At 42.2% G+C, this 17,164-nt stretch overlaps 1 pseudogene; it reads left to right on the plus strand.

The window, feature by feature from the left end:
- Positions 1-9,442: 9,442 nt before the first annotated feature.
- LOC109701741 (hepatocyte growth factor-regulated tyrosine kinase substrate pseudogene) lies at positions 9,443-12,253 on the plus strand (annotated as a pseudogene).
- Positions 12,254-17,164: the final 4,911 nt, after the last annotated feature.

The raw sequence follows: 17,164 nt of genomic DNA on the forward strand, positions 1-17,164 counted from the left end.
TTTTCGATAAGTGTTGGTCCCAGATGCCTGGGACAGAATGTGTCCTAGACTGTGGCTTCCTGCAGGGCTGTGGGTCCTCCCTCTGCCTGAGTCCCTAGAGCTTGCCATGCTGGGCAGCCTGGCGCCTGTTCACTGGGGCATCTGGCCTCTTCTCCCCCCATTCCCACAGCCTCCTCACAAGGACAAGACCAGGGCTAGCTCCAGTTCCGCTCCCCTGCTCATGGCAACTTCTCTCTCCCTCCCAGGTCTTGTCACCAGGGAGTTGGTTCTGGGACTCTGTGGTGGGGCCAGACAGGGGCTGGCACTTCCGCTGCCCCTGGGGCCTTGTAGGGCTGCTCCTGCCCTGCAGACACTGAATCTTAAGCCTCACTCAGTGGACCGCTTGTCTCCTTTCCCCTTCCTCAGCTCTGCTCTGCCCCAAAGGCCTCCAAGGAGGATTGGGGATCTTGCTGGGACACCTAGACCCAGCTAGAAGGCCCAACTAAGACCCAATGCGGCCTGACCTTCCACCCTAACCGTTTATTAGGTTATTAGGCATTTATTTTGCTGCTTTCTGGCATGACTTAAGACACTTAAACTTGTGTATATGTGAGTGTACAGTTTGTTCTCACACTGTGTCACCATAGCAACAGGTCCTGGCACTCAGGATTCATGTGCCTGGTCCCTTTCTCCACACCCGGCCCTGCACCCACCCTGCTTCAGGGAGGCCTGAGCCCTGTGACCACTTTTGCCCTGAGGGCCCAGTCTCTCCACACTCTCACACACACACACACACACACACACACACACACACACACACACACTTGCACACACTTCCAGGATGAAGCAATGTCACCCAGCAGATGCACAGACACAGTGTTTGCCTTTTCACTTCAAATCATAGTCCTCTGCCCATTTTGCTGACCTCTCCACGGTGCACCCCACCCTGCCACTGTTGGTTTTTCCCCAACCTCCAAACCGACAAGAATTCAAAAAGTATTTTTGTACCCTGTGTAACAAAATATTTATGCATCATAAAGGAATTTTTGTATGTGTCCCATTAATTATTAAGAGGCCTTGCTCGCCCTGTCAGATAAGTTTAACGTTTAGTTTGAGGCATGAAGAAGAAAAGGGTTTCTGTTCTTCAGCAGTAAGCCTTTGTGTCAGGCATTGGTTTCAGGAACATGAAATGGAGAAATTGTGCAATTTCGTTTTATTTTGTGAGTATATTAGTGCTTTGTTTTTAGCCACAGCTGTGACCGTCTTGCCATTTCAGACGTGGGAGATGGTGGCTGTTGTAATTGCTGATCTTGTGAAAATGTGAAACTGGATAATATATGAAATGCAAAATAAAAAAGATCCAAAGCAAAAAAAAAAGAAACTGCATATGAAGGCCCTTAGGCTATGCAAAAAAGGGAAACTGTTTCCTGGCCAAGTGTTCTGTATTTGCTAGTTCACTTAGTGTGCTCTCAAGAACAATAACTATGTTCAATTGGGAAGCTGGGGACCAAGTTATTCAAAGCTACACAAGTTGGTCTTGGCCAGGACTACAAATACAACTTCCTCTGACTTCAATTTATCTATTTTCTTACTCTTATGCCACCTCCAGTTATATCTACCTTTAACTACAGTCATAAATAAATTTCTGGAAGTGAACAGTCATGATAAGTAGCCATCACAACTATTATGTGATGAGTGCCTACTTGTGCCAGGTAATCGGCTAAGTATTTCATTTTAATCCTCACTGCCACTCTCCAAGCTCTCATGTCTCCATTTTACTCCACTGAAAGTGGAGGTTAACTTTCCAATTTCCCTCTGCTGGTCAAATGATAGCTAATATTTGTGTTTCCTCTCTACTGCTAACATCTATGATTGCATTGAATCTAGCACCCACTCATGAGAGGGTCTCATGATTATCACATTATAGAGCCAGATGCTCCAAAGTCCATAGATGGGTTTTATCCTCCCATGCTGCCTCTCATTATAAGAAAAAAGAAAAAGGAGAAAAATAAGACCAGAAAAAAAAGATCACTTCCTATATCAAAATGTTTGAACACAGCCCAATAGCCACACCTGTAAGTGCATGCTAACACTGTGGCCTATGATTCATTTAAGAAGGATTTCTTCACCTTAGCACTATTAACATTTGAGCTGCACAATTCTTTGCAGTGGGAATTGCCCTGTGCATCCTTGGATGGACAGCAGCATTCTTGGCCTTTAGGCACTAGCTGCCAATAGCACCTCCCCTCATTTGTGACAATCAAAAATGTCTTCATTAGTCAGAGCTGAGACCCACTAAATTATGACATTGTGAAAAAAATATTTTGAATTGTGAAGTTGAACATAACATGTCAGGGCAAGGGTTCTTAGGAGAATGTGCAAATTCTTTAGAATTCAGTTCTGGATCTAGGAAAAGGGTTTAAAATCAGTTCTCCCACCTTCCTCTCCCCTACCTTTCTTCCCTCCCTTCCACTGTTTCTTCCCTGACTCCTAAGAATACTATCCACTCAATAAAACAGGAAGAGACCTTGCTCTTGAGCCATTGGGGCCCTCTTCATTCTCAATAGGCCTTTTTTCAAGTCCTTTGTTAGTCTAGCCCTAATTAGCATATCATCTCCAGACTAAGAAGAAAACCTATGTAATTGGCTCTGCTTCTATACAACAAGCACATGATGTTAATAACATCATTTCTACATTAACAAATGCAAGACATGATTGAAAGTGTTACACTCTCAATGTAGGAACAATATTCTCATAATCAAACATCCAAAGCAAATTCTATGATTATTTGTATTATCCGAGATTTCAGGCCTCTATTTCAGGGGCAGAAAATCCAAGCAGTAACATGCCAACTCATTCAACATCCTACTTTTCTCCTTCATACACATAAACTATTATTTATGCTATTTTGCCCACAATTTTGATACGAATTCTCCTGAACATTCTAAAGTTATGGATCATAGTTATTATTTAGTCAAAACTATAGGTAAGAAATATGAGCAGTCCCCAAAAGAACCTAGAAGATTTTTAAATATTTTCCTCAACTATCAATTCTTATTATCATATACCATGCGTACAGTATAACACAAACATGATAAACAAGATTGCAAACACTGTGGGTGCATATTCTCTTCGAAATTTCACCAAATAAAATATCCTTCTACAAATTGATACTCCTATAAATAACTCCTACAAGTTCCATGATATCCCCGTGTTTTTTGAATTTATTCAAGTGTAGCTAAAATGATAAACTCAAACATGACATCAAAATTATCCTAATAATGAAATTTTTCCATATTAAGAATATTGTACATTTCTATTTGTGGGCAATCTTTCTGAGCCATTTATTCTAAGGTATGTATTTGAAAGATTGGGAGACAGGCACAGTGGCACATTTCTATAATTGCAGCTACTCAGGACGCAGAGATAGGAGAATCACGATTTGAGGCCAGCAAAAAGCAAAAGGACTGGGGTCGTGGTTCAAGTGGTAGAGTTCTTGCCTGGCAAACATGAGGCCCTGAGTTCAATACCCAGTACCACTCCTACTTCCCCCACCAAAAGAAAAATTAAAAGCCACAAAGTACTCATCTGGGCCCTCCCTTAAAAAATAGGTTTTATTAGATTCTCAACTCAATGAAAGCAGAAAACAATATGCTTTTCAATTTACAAAAATCTTTTATGTGTATAGTCAATTCCAGAAATCCAAAAGAATATATAATTAAATAAGATAAAGAACTGTGACTTAATAAAAAATTTAAACATAATTAATTTGTACAAAAGTTTATTAAACTATGAACCTTCATTCTTTTGTCCTAATCCCATTCTAAAACTTGGCACTAAAGTAAAAATTATTTTCATTAGCCAACTAATGGAAACTCTGTTCATAAAACTAGCAATACATGAAGACCAATGTTCATCAAATAAATAAACATCTATATAAATGTCCATTCTAAATGGAAATTTAAATTAACTTTTGTTGTAAATGAAAATCTGTTTCTTATTAGAGTGAGAAACAAAATTATGGAAGTAAAAATGCAAACCTTGTTGTACTATATAAAATGCACTATTTCTACTTGAATCTTCTACCAATTTCTTCATGTGTTAACTTAATGAAATATTCCCAGTAATGTATACCAACCATCACCTTCTGGCCTCTTTTTATATGAGGATAAGTACCTTGCTACAGGCTATATTATATCATGAGGTTAAAAATAGGAAATAGGCAAATCAGTGTGCAGATCATAACAAACACTAATTCCTCAATTGTATGCCTTAGGTTTTGTCAAAATTGGGCCTAATGGAGAAGCACTGGTTTATAATATTTTTCACCAAAACCTTTTAATTCTGAGGTTGAAAAAAAAATCAGGGTTCTCAAGGAAATGTCCACTTTTTTTTTTGCTATTCAGTTATGAATATATAAAAGGGCTTTAACATAGGACTCAATTAGAAAACCCATTTTACTTAACTGCAGTGATATTTCATTCTATTACCTGAATAAGAAGGTATGATTTTGGGGTGCCTTCACTCAGCTTTTCTGCTGTCCTTCATTCTCTCACAGCTGCTGGTGGGTTTTGTTTTGTTTGTTTTTTTTGTTTTGTTTTCTGTTTTTTTGGGGGAAGTTGGCAATACTAGGGATGGAGCTCAGGATTCAGACTGGATAAGTAAGCACCCTACCACTTGAAACACACCCCCTCCTTCTGCTCTTAGCTTGTTTTTCAGATAGGCTCTCACACTTACTTTGCCCTAGCTGGCCTTGATCCACATTCTCCTACCACTACCTCCCCTTGTCCCCCAGCAACTGGGATCATGGGCTACAAAGCCCAGCTCAAGCTTCTGGGTCTTGGAAGCAGGAGAGGCCTTCTTATCTATGCCCTGAGCCCATCTTTGCTCCATCCCATGAACTGAACACTGGTCATGTCAGATTCTGCTTAACTCGCTTTACACCTGAAGCATGAATCTACACATCTAGAAAGTCTTACGTTGCTGTGGATGATAGGAAGAAAAGAGCTTTTTCTTGCTACTTTCCTTTTTGCCTACAAGCTTATTTTCCATCAGTGTGAGATCCTGCAAAGTTCTCTTGCCCATTGCCCCCATCCCTCTTGCCCTTTCCATATAGTGACTCATGATCATACTGCTACAAATGTTGTTAAACTTGATTTATATTTTTAAGAGTTTGAAACACCATGGAACAAAAACAAATATTAGTCCTTTGGCTGAACCTGTTAAGTGCTCTACATGTGTTACTTATCTGATCTTCACAGCAACTAAGAGTGAAGCAGAGTATAAAAGATGAGCCCACAGGAAGAACTGGAAGAATGCTGGTGAGCAGAAGAGCCAAGGATGGAAAGTTGACTGCCTGCATTGAAGTGCTTGGAGGGCAGAACTCATGAAGGAGGAAATGAAAGTTCCAAAGAGTTGTCTTCTTAAGAAGGGTTGATTGCTGGAGCCCAGGCCCATCACAGAGAGAGGAAGTCATTGGAAAACTGGTAAGGAAGAAGGAAGGAGGAAGGAAGATTTCCTCCCCCAGTTCCAGTTAAATATCTGCCTGCATGGGCAAAAACAACTTTATCCCTCATTATGAGCAAAGAGAGTTATAGAAGGGGGGAAAAGGTAACAAAGGTATTAATTCATCCCAAAATGGGAGCAAAGCAGAATATATGAATAAGTGATATATGGTGGCATATACGTATTGAAAGAAAGTCATGACATAAGAACTTAGATTTTGGCAATTATCCTAGTATACACAAGTTTTAAGGAAAATAGTACAGAAAAATTTCAACTAGCACCAAAGCTTTAAAATTTTCCCCAAATTATATAATCATTAAATCTCATTGCAGTAATCTCCTGTATATTGCTCTCTTCTATGTTATGTTAGTTGTTAATTCTATTGGCAATCTCCTTAATAAAAAATATTCTAGACTTTATCATTTCTTTTCCTGGTCTCCTGAAAATTTTCATCTAGCTTCATTCACATGAAAATGTCCTTAACCCAAAACAACATGAAGGAAATAAACTCTCCCATAAAAACGTAGTAGGCTCAGATGCAGAGGATCCCGTGAAATAGCAACTGCACATTGAAAATAAGACCGTGTTCCCAAAAGCTAAGAAGGCCTTATGATGGTTTGTTAGCAGCAAGTCTGAACCTGTATCTCTATGAGTACAATTTGACTGAGCTAAAGACACATGGGCATGCTGAGCAAAATACCTTACTTGTAAATGGTAAGTGTGTATTTGTGGCTTTTGATAAACTGGGATAATTAATAATGAAGTCAACCCAGAACTTGGGGTAGACAGTGATCTTCTCCCTAAATATCACTACATCATGAACCTTTTTAGAGAGTCACCTAAGCAAAGGGACAGCACCTCTCCTCTATTCATGCGCATCCTTTAATATCTTTAAAAAAGAAAAAAAGCTGACTAAAAATATCACTTTCTTCATGAAAAGCTGTAACTAACAATGCTCATTTCTTTCTAAAACCAATTCAATTTTATATGTTTAATCCATACTTTATTAATGTATAATATTGATTTGGTGCTGGGTGCATGTATCTCTCAGCCTGCAAATGTTCTCATTGTAAGCCAACAATGGCTTACTTACAGTGAACATTTGTTGAAAAATTATTTTGACTTTATACCATATAAATATTATTATTTAGTGTATTAATTCATTTGTTCCTCCTACCACTAAAGGAGGTACTGTACCAGCTACAGTTCAAAACTTTAGTAAGTAAAAGAGACAATTTTATGTTCTTTCTGTCATCATTTCAGTGCTAATAGTAGCTGTGTCTTGTGGGAAGACAAAAGTATTATTTCAATCTTAACTCAATGAATAATCTTTGACAGTGATAGACACTGTACAACAGAGGGTTTTAGCCAAGGGTGATTATTCCCCACATGGAACATAGTCAATGTCTGGAGATCGTTGGGGTGGCCACAATTGAGAAGAAGGTGGTACTAGCATCAAAAGAGTAAAAGTCAGTGAAGCTATGAAGCATTCTACAATGTACAGGATGTCTCTTCACCCCTACAAGGAATAACCTGGCCCAAATGTCAATAGTGCCAAGGTTGAACAACCCACTATGAGGGATGACTTTGGAAATTACTACCCTATCTAGAATGGTAAGTTCTTGAGGGGTTTTGCCTTACTCACAGTGAGATTCCCAGGTCAAGTGCATTACCTGGTACATAACAGAAACTCAATAAATATCTTTTACATTAATGCATATAGTGAAATAAAATAGATATGCACATGATCTAAAAAGAATATGGAAATGAAAGGGTGTGGGAAAAGAGTACATGTAACGTGTTTTGGGCTTCAAAATATAAGACATCATATCCAATTGAGCAAAACAAACAGCAACAAAAAAGAACATGGCTAACAGTATCTGAGGTGGAGAAAGGTGAGTATCTACGTTGACATAAGAAAATATTTTGTACTGGGCTATAGAGCTTATACCTTCCCCATGTATAAAAGAGAGCCACAATAGACCATTGTTACAAGCCTCACAGAGCTCTCCAACCTAACATTGCTGCTCCTTATTTTATGTAGCCAGTTATAAATCATGGTCATAAGTTAGAGAATGCTTCCAGTGCTCATGTGTGTACACACACACACACACACACACACACACACACACCATTCATTCGATAAGTCTTTCTTCAGTGCTGACTGCTGACATGTACAAGTAACCTTCTCCTGAAGGCCAGCAGACCAGAAAAGGATCTGACCTTCTACAAAGCTTAACGGCTACTGGCCATGGCCCAGTGCTTAAGACAATGGCTCCAAGTGGAACGCAGGTTTGGGCTGTGGCATCCTTTGATGCCATTGGTAGGCATGCATTTCCAATCTTAAAATTTTGTATGATGAATTGCACCTTGGCATAGCAGAGAATCAGCCTCTCACCTGAGCAGGGAAAGAGCTAATGTTACCCCACACCCCAAATCAAGCTCTCAGTACAGGGCTGGAGCCAAGGTTCTGCCACTCTGTAATGCTTTTGTATCCAGGGAACGGGATGGTGTTCATCTAATCATGCAGCTTAAAAGGCCTATAGCCTAAGGGTCAGGGACCCTCTCCTGGAGTCTAACATCTGTTCTTGTGAGATCTCAGTGCAATGCCCAATAATGCAATGAGTGGCAGGGGACAGGTTATTGCTTCTGTCTCCATGAGTTTTCCCCATAAACACTGCTGCAGCAGGCCTGGTGCATGTGCTGCTTGGCCATTTGCCCTTTATGCACAAGTACCAAGAATAAATCAGGCACTGGAGACACAGAAGTAAACAAAACAGAAAGTCCCTGCCCGCAAGCTTATATTCTCCTGGGAAGAGAGACAGCCAATAAACAAATAAGTGGATAATGTACCAAGTGGTGATCAGTAATAAAGAATAATAAAGCAGTGAAAGAAGATGCACAGGTATGTGGGGATGGGGGGGTGATGATTCCTGGCAAAGAGAGCTGAGTTCACAGGTCCTGGGCAGGAGGGTACTTGGTGTGATTGAGGATGAGCAAAGAGGCTCTTCCTGTAATGAGAGATCAAGACCAGAGAAGAGTTACAGGAGATGAAGTCCTCTAGGCCACGGCAAAGACTTTGGATTCTACTTTGAATTAGACGGCAAACTGTTAGAAGGAGCTGACTCAAATTCCAGCAAGATCCCTTGGACTTTCTGTGGACAAGAGAAAGGGTAAGGAAAGGCATATGATGAAATGTAAAAGCAGGTGATGGCCAAGAGTTGTCTCCAATAATCTTGGCAAGGGAGTTGCCTACTCTACTTGTCTTAGAGTAGGATGGGTGGTGAACAAGCATCATGAAAATTAGATTGGGAAACTATTTTATGACAGCTGACAGGATTTGCTAATGGATTTGATGTGAAACATGGAAGGGAGAAGTTATGAACACAGTATTTTGCTGAATTTGGTTAGTTAGTTGACTACTTGGGGTTTTTTTGTGTTGTGTTGTTTAGTTTCCCTTTCTTTTGTTTCTCAAATAACTGGAAGCCATTTATTGACATAGGAAATTTTAGGATGATCAAGTGTGTGCAGGCAGAAAGAGTTCAGGTTGGGATGTGTTAAGTTTGAACTATCTCTCAGACCAAGAAAAGGTAATAAATAGAAATTTACATATATATGAGTTTGGCATTCAGTGAAGTTGTCTAGGATGAAATATAAACTTTGGGAGTCACCATCACACAGATAACATTTAAGAGCACAAATGAGATGATTTAGGAAACCATGCACAAAATGGGGTCCTGGACTTCTGTGGATCCCCAGGAACCTTTCAGAGGGTCCATATGTGCAATGGGTTTATTATGTTTTAAAACAAGTTAATAAATTTTAATTTCTTAGTTACAATTTCTCATAAAGTATTAGAAACAGATATCAGCCACAGAAGCAATTGTTCTTCAAGATTCTCACTAATGGAAGCAGAAGTCGGTGTGTGTGGGGGGGGGGGGTTGCGCCAGCTGCGAGCAACCGGAGCAGTACCGTGACGGTCCGGTCCGGAGTAGCCATGGGGCGAGGCAGTGGCACCTTCGAGCGTCTCCTATACAAAGCCACCAGCCAGCTTCTGCTAGAGACTGACTGGGAGTCCATCCTGCAGATCTGTGACCTGATCCGTCAGGGGGACACACAAGCAAAATATGCTGTAAATTCCATCAAGAAGAAAGTCAACGATAAGAATCCACATGTGGCCTTGTATGCCCTGGAGGTCATGGAGTCTGTGGTGAAGAACTGTGGCCAGACGGTCCACGATGAGGTAGCCAACAAACAGACCATGGAGGAACTGATGCAGTTGTTGAAGAGGCAAGTAGAAGTAAATGTCCGGTACAAGATCCGGTACTTGATCCAGGGCTAGGGACACGCCTTCCAGAACGAGCCCAAGTACAAGGTGGTCCAGGACACCTACCGGATCATGAAAGTGGAAGGACATGTTTTCCCAGAGTTTAAGGAAAGTGATGCCATGTTTGCTGCTGAGAGGGCTCCTGACTGGGTGGATGCTGAGGAATGTCACTGGTGCAGAGTGCAGTTTGGGGTGGTAACCCGAAAGCACCACTGCTGGGCATGCGGGCAGATCTTCTGCGGCAAGTGCTCCTCTAAGTACTCCACCATCCCCAAGTTTGGCATCGAGAAGGAGGTGCGCGTGTGCGAGCCCTGCTATGAGCAGCTGAACAAGAAAGCAGAAGGAAAGGCCACCTCTACCATCGAGCTGCCCCCGGAGTATCTGACCAGCCCCCCTCTCACAGCAGTCCCAGTTGCCGCCAAAGCGAGATGAGACAGCACTGCAGGAGAAAGAGGAGCTGCAGTAGGCCTTGTCTCTATCGCAGTCAGAGGCCAAGGAGAAGGAGAGGCTGAGACAGAAGTCAACATACACAGCACACCCCAAGGTAGAGCCCACACCCCTGGCATCATCAGCGCCCCCAGCCAGCAGCCTGTACTCTTCTCCTGTGAATTCATCAGTGCCTCTGGCTGAGGACATCGACCCTGAGCTTGCACGGTATCTCAATCGAAACTACTGGGAGAAAAAGCAGGAAGAGGCTCGGAAGAGCCCCACACCATCTGCACCTGTGCCCCTCACAGAGCCAGCTGCCCAGCCTGGGGAGGGGCACACAGCCCCTGCCAACATGGTGGAGGCTCCCCTCCGGAGACAGACTCTCAGTCTATAACTCCCTCTGGTGGCCCATATAGCGAGCAGTACCAGAATGGGGAGTCAGAGGAGAGCCAGGAGCAGTTCCTGAAAGCCTTGCAGAACGCTGTCACCACCTTCGTCAACCGCGTGAACAGTAACCACATGCGGGGCCCAGCATCACCAATGACTCGGCCGGCCATGCTCTCCCTCTTCCAGTCCATTAACAGCATGCACCCGCAGCTGCTCGAGCTCCTCAGCCAACTGGACGAGCGCAGGCTGTACTGTGAGGGACTGCAGGACAAGCTGGCACAGATCCGTGATGCCAGGGGGCACTGAGTGCCCTGCGCGAGGAGCACCGGGAAAAGCTGCGCTGGGCAGCAGAGGAGGCTGAGCGCCAGCGTCAGATACAGCTGGCCCAGAAGCTGGAGATCATGCGGCAGAAGAAGCAGGAGTACCTGGAGGTTCAGAGGCAACTGGCCATCCAACGCCTGCAGGAGCAGGAGAAGGAACGGCAGATGCGTCTGGAACAACAGAAACAGACCGTCCAGATGCGCGCTCAGATGCCTGCTTTCCCCCTGCCCTATGCCCAGCTCCAGGCCATGCCCTCGGCTGGGGGTGTGCTCTACCAGCACTCAGGTCCAACCAGCTTTCCTGGCACCTTCAGCCCAGCAGGCTCAGTGGAGAGCTCCCCCATGCATGGTGTCTACATGAGCCAGCCAGCCCCAGCTGCTGGCCCCTACTCCAGTATACCCAGCAACGCAGCAGATCCCAGCATGGTGAGCGCCTACATGTACCCAGCAGGGACTCCTGGGGCACAGGCTGCACCCACCGCTAGCCCTGCCTACTCATCGTATCAGCCCACTCCTACCCCAGGCTACCAGAATGTGGCCTCCCAGGCCCCACAGAGCCTCCCAGCCATCTCCCAGCCACCACAGTCTGGTACCATGGGCTGTATGGGGAATCAGTCAGTGGCCATAGGCTAACAGCCTTATAACATGCAGACTCTCATGACCACCTTCCCTGGCCAGGATGCATCTTTGCCACCCCAGCAGCCCTACATCACAGGGCAGCAGCCCATGTACCAGCAGATGGCGCCCTCCGGTGGCCCTCCCCAGCAGCAGCCGCCAGTGGCCCAGCAATGACCAGTGGCAGGACCACCAGCACAGGGTAGTGAAGCCCAGCTCATCTCATTTGACTGATCCAAGGTGCAAAGCTCACTGTCCAGAGTAACACTACGATTCTTTGGAAGCCGCCTCTGTGTCTAACTAGCTTTCCCCTCCCACCTCCCTCTCCCCTTACTGCCCTGTAGTGTCCCTTCTTGTGTGAGCAGGGGGTGGGCCCTGGCCCTAGCCCCCCATCCCCTGTCCTCCGACTGCTGGCTCCTGTCACAGCTCCCCGCTTTGGTTCGTCCTGACTTGTCTCTGACTTTTTTCCCTAGGACTGCATCTCTGGGAGGGAAGGAGGGGACAGTAAGGACCTTCTGGGGGAGCCCCAGTCCTGTGAACAGTAGCTGGCATAGGAACCCTTAGCCTGGTGCAGCTTGCACCTGTCCTAAGTAAGCTGGCTGTGGTGTCCAGGCATGGCCCTGGGTCTCTGCACAGTTAAGGGTGGAGGTTTCAGGCATCTTGAACTTCTCTGCTTGTCCGCTGTTGTCTCTCCAGTGTGGAACAGTGATAATAAAATATTTCAAAAAGTAAAAAAAAAAAGATTCTCACTAATGCCTAAGCATATACAGAGGTTTAAGATCAAAGAATTTGAGAATGTCTGATATAGGGAGTAAAAATAGATGGGAAAGAAAGAAAGCCTAAGAAATGAAGGTGGATAAAGAGAAACCAGCAGAGAGTTGGGGGAGCCCTCTGTGAGTTAGGAAGTAACAAACAGAATATACCAGAAGTCAACAGAGAAAAGTCTTTCCAGAAAGGAGCCATTGGTATTCTAAATACTAGAAATAAGCCATACCTAAATGATTAAGATGTTAATTATTAAGTAATCTTTCCTTTGGAGCAGCAAAAGCTAAATTAATCATTTTAATAAAGGATATGCACCCACCACATAACTTTCTTTTAGATGTTAAATAAGTTACACTCTCCTTAGATGAGTTATAGACTCCAGAATAGATGTGCCTGCTGAATTCATTCTTTGATCACAGAAAGCAGATGTCCATGTCCCTGAACCCATTGTCTCCACATGTGGGGAGTAACAAAGTCACCCTAAATCCATCGTCTCCATGTTTGGATGAAAGGTTGCCAAGGGGCTTGATCACTTATCTAGGGAAAATTTAAACCAGGCTCCTCAGCATAGATTAGAATTTGTATTTGGATGTGTAGGACGAGGTCTACCATTTTGAGCCTCTCTCTTTTCACCTCTGCATGGTGGGGAGTATGTCTTTCTCCCTTTCTATTTCTCTGTACTTTATCCAGCTTTACTAAATAAACCTTTGCTAAAGCTGGAAAAAGGTCAGGCTCATAGGCTTAATCCTAAAATTCCAGCTACAGGGAGGCATAGGTAAGAGGATCACCTACAGGTTGTCCCAGACAGAAAGCTTGAGACCTTATCTGAAAAATAACTAAAATTTAAAAAGGGCTGGAGGCAGATTCAAGTGGTAGAGTGCTTGCATAGAGAGTGCTAGGCCCTGAGTTCAAAATCCCAGTACCACTGAAAAAGAGGACAGGGAATCAGGTGCATCAAATTCTGCAGAGAGACTAAATAAAATGAAAACTGACTCTTGAATTTGACAAGGTCAATATGACCTTGATACAGTAATTTTTCAGAGTGGAAAGACAAAAGCTTGACTAGAGAGAATTCAAGAGATAATGGGAGGATAGGAAATGGAGAGGGAAGTATAACGAATATTTAATGCATTTAGTTTTAAAAGGGAGTAGAAATGAAAGATAGTATCTTGAATGGATTCAACAGTAAGAGAGTGGTGGTGTTTTTCTAGATGAGAGCTGTAATAATACATGTATATGCTGATGGAATTATCCAGAAGTGGTGGGGGAATTTAATAATGCAACAGAAAATGTGTATCATAGCCATGTTGTTCAGGAAGGTAGAGGAGATGGGATCCAGTGCATTTAAAAAGTATGGATAGTATTTTATTACAGGCTAGAAAGAAGTGGGCATGAATGCAAGATTAGTAGACATGGAATCAGAAATCTGTGGAAGATCTCTTCAAATTGTTTCTATTTTCTCAGTAAGTATAAAGTAGATGCTTATTGGCTGAAAGTGGAGAGGTGATGGTGGACATTCAAGTGGAAAGGAGAAGGTATGAAGCAGTCACATAAGAGAACAGGAGAGTGAACTAACTAGGAAAAGGCAGTAGGATCCCAGGGTAAGGCTAAGGGATTGATGGGCATGAATGTAACTAGCAAAAATCAGTGATGACCACATATCGTGAAATCCTGATGGTTGTTTTCTTTACCCACTATGGCACATATTTTATGATTCTTCACCTTTCTTTTTATTTTTTTTAAGCAACCAACATCTAGCTCCAGAAAATGGATGACTGCATTTGAGTTTGGTCATTTAAGCAGTAAAACTAGGTCCTTCCTCTGGAACAATTGACTTGATAAGAAATAGAACCTAAGTACTATTTACAGGTGCTCAAGGAATTCTGAGTAAGAGAAAATGTTAATTCCCCTATTTAACTAGGACACCCACACACATACCACCACCACCAACTCAAATGAGCATAAACACAAAAACACACAAACACGAATCCTAAATCATAGGCAATTATGCCCTAGTTAAGTCTCTTGTTCTGACTTCTGGGTGTTGTGCTCTGCAGTGATGGTAATTAGAACCATGAAGGTCATATCTATATTCTCTCAGCTTCTAGCCATCCAGTTTATTACCACAATTGACAGCTTTTGCCAGAAGCACACGTGTTAAGAGCAATCTGAATGTTGTAATGCCCATGTCTCAGAGAAAGAAAATACAGTCTTTCCTCCTCTCCCCGTTGTCAACTATGATTAGCTGTTAGTTTCCCATTATCACCTGGAATCTAAGCCTAATAAAAATCTTCATGTCATCATGCTAGAAGTAATCAGGGCCTTTGTCAGCTTGAAACACAAACACAACCTGAAGGTCTCTTGTCACAGAAAGTCAGTATGATCTCTAGACATTGACCTTGTCAAAAATGTGACCTTGTCTCTGTTAAATGCTAGTGGATGACTTTCTGATACTGTTTCTGAGAAGAACCTCTCTTTTCAAAATTAGCAAGAGCGCCACTCCTGATAACCTCGTCCAAAGAAAATGCTCTGCACTTCTACTCTTCTTCACACTCAACTTTATAACACTCACTAGGAACACCAGGTGCTCAAGAGGAAGAATACTGTGTGATGCTACTTCTTTGTTGTACCTCTCTTTTCAAAATTAGCAAGAGCGCCACTCCTGATAACCTCGTCCAAAGAAAATGCTCTGCACTTCTACTCTTCTTCACACTCAACTTTATAGCACTCACTAGGAACACCAGGTGCTCAAGAGGAAGAATACTGTGTGATGCTACTTCTTTGTTGTACCTGGAGAAGCCAAATTCATAGAGACAAAAAGTAGAGCTGGCAACACTGGGAATGAGGAATTAGATAGAGTTTAATAGGTTCATAGCTTTGAACTCAGATGAAAAAAGTCTAGGGATTGATGGTACTGATGGGTACACAACAATGTGAATGTACTTAATGCCAACAAAATACGGTTATGACACTAAGTTTACATATTTTACCACAATTTTTCAAAAAGAATACCAAGCGTTCGACATCTCAATCCCTGTTATTTTCTCCACTCAGTTCAGTAGAAACCACCACTTTCCTGGGATGTAGTGAGTATTTGTCACTTGTTTGGTCAACCTCCTAGATCTCTAAAACACATTCTTTATATTGGAAGAATAGGCACTATGTAATTTTTTTCCTTCTCAAGGTAGAAGGTAGTTGATACATTTTTTCACATAGCCAACACATCACGGAGGCTGCACCCCAACACACCAGTGGAGCTTTAATTTGAAATTGAGCAACCTGAGAACACAAGATAATGGCAGAATCTATTCTCTGACTAGGGTATCAACTTTTGTTAAAAAAATAATAAAAATGGAGTTTCTGGTATTTGGGGACCTATGTCAGACATACAAGCCACAGTGGTAGAGAAAGTGATGTTGCTCAGGATGAGCCATGGTGGGTTTCTGCTCTTGTGACTGGCTGCATAAATCCCAACTCCAACTCTTGCCATCCTAGAAATTACAGGGCTATGGCTATGATACCTTTTATTATAGTCATTTTTTTTAATACACTTCACAACCCATTGATAGGATGGAAAAGCAACTTAGAGAGTTACAAGTAGCCATTTTTAAAAATGAAATAGGATAGAAATGAATATCTAAATCTCATAGAATAAGGAAATTTTGTTTCACTTATGTATGAAAATGTATAGGTGTATGTGAAAGCCACAATGCCAAATATATTTCTTGCTGAGAATACTAGTCAAAAATTCCCTTAACAAATCCCTTTTTTACTTTATTTTCTAGAGGGATTCTATTGTTTGCAACTAAGAACCCATGGATCCTGTTTCTAGTAAGTGGTGACCACTGGATACAGTTTCACCCTGATCTCTTTCCATCATTCTTCAAATCCTGCTGATTCATTGTCTAGTGTCCTTCAGTTAATCCCTATCTGCTGGCTCTAGAATGTTAACTCATTCCCAGCCTGCATGCCATAGGGCTACCAAAGAGCAGTCTTACATACTAAAATTATATAATTTACATAGATATTTATGTCACAGCAATGTTATACCTAAGCTTTATCTAAAATCATCAAGTTACATAAAGCTGAAATTGGAGTCTGTGATCACCAATTGTGTGCGTATTAGTTTTCTTTTCTCATAAGGATCTTTATTCTTCCCAAGAGTACTCTCAACTTCCCTGTGAGTGGGGTTAGGGTGGTCTATTTAGGAATATGTCCTCGTTGGGTTTTTCATTTAATATCATTCCTAGCCAGCTTCACTGAATAGGAAATGTGTTTCTGGTTTGCATCTACAGCTAACTAGTTAGAGTAGCATGTAACTTCTATGAACATACTGCTAAGAAATAGCTGTCAAAATTTGGATCACCTAAAGAGTGAACATTCATTAAAAGTCACCCTGCATTAAGCCAAGCAAGCAGAATTTTGGCCCTGGAATGGATATATTCATTCCCCTACTGAATTACTTTGTTTAAGAGTGGGACACCTTCCACATTAAAATTGCATCAGCTTTGTTTCTATTATATTAACTCATGTTTGGTTTATAATTTTTTTCTCACACCACTCTTTGGGTTAGTCTGTGTTTCTTAAATCCTTACAAATTACCTTAAAAACTTCTTTGGTAAAAAACAAAGAATAAACAAACAAATTCCTTTTTCCTTTTCCTTACTATTGCACTCCCCCCCACACACACACAAATAAGGCTCAATTCAATGTATACCTCGATTACTATAAAAACCTTCTGGTTGGTCACTCTTCCTCTATTTTCTCCTTTCACAAATATTGATTCCTCTTATTTAATATTGTTTTCATCACTTCACCCAGATGCTCAAAGCTGCAG

Source organism: Castor canadensis, chromosome 13, assembly GCF_047511655.1.
Source record: "Castor canadensis chromosome 13, mCasCan1.hap1v2, whole genome shotgun sequence".
Taxonomy (NCBI): Eukaryota; Metazoa; Chordata; class Mammalia; order Rodentia; family Castoridae; genus Castor; species Castor canadensis.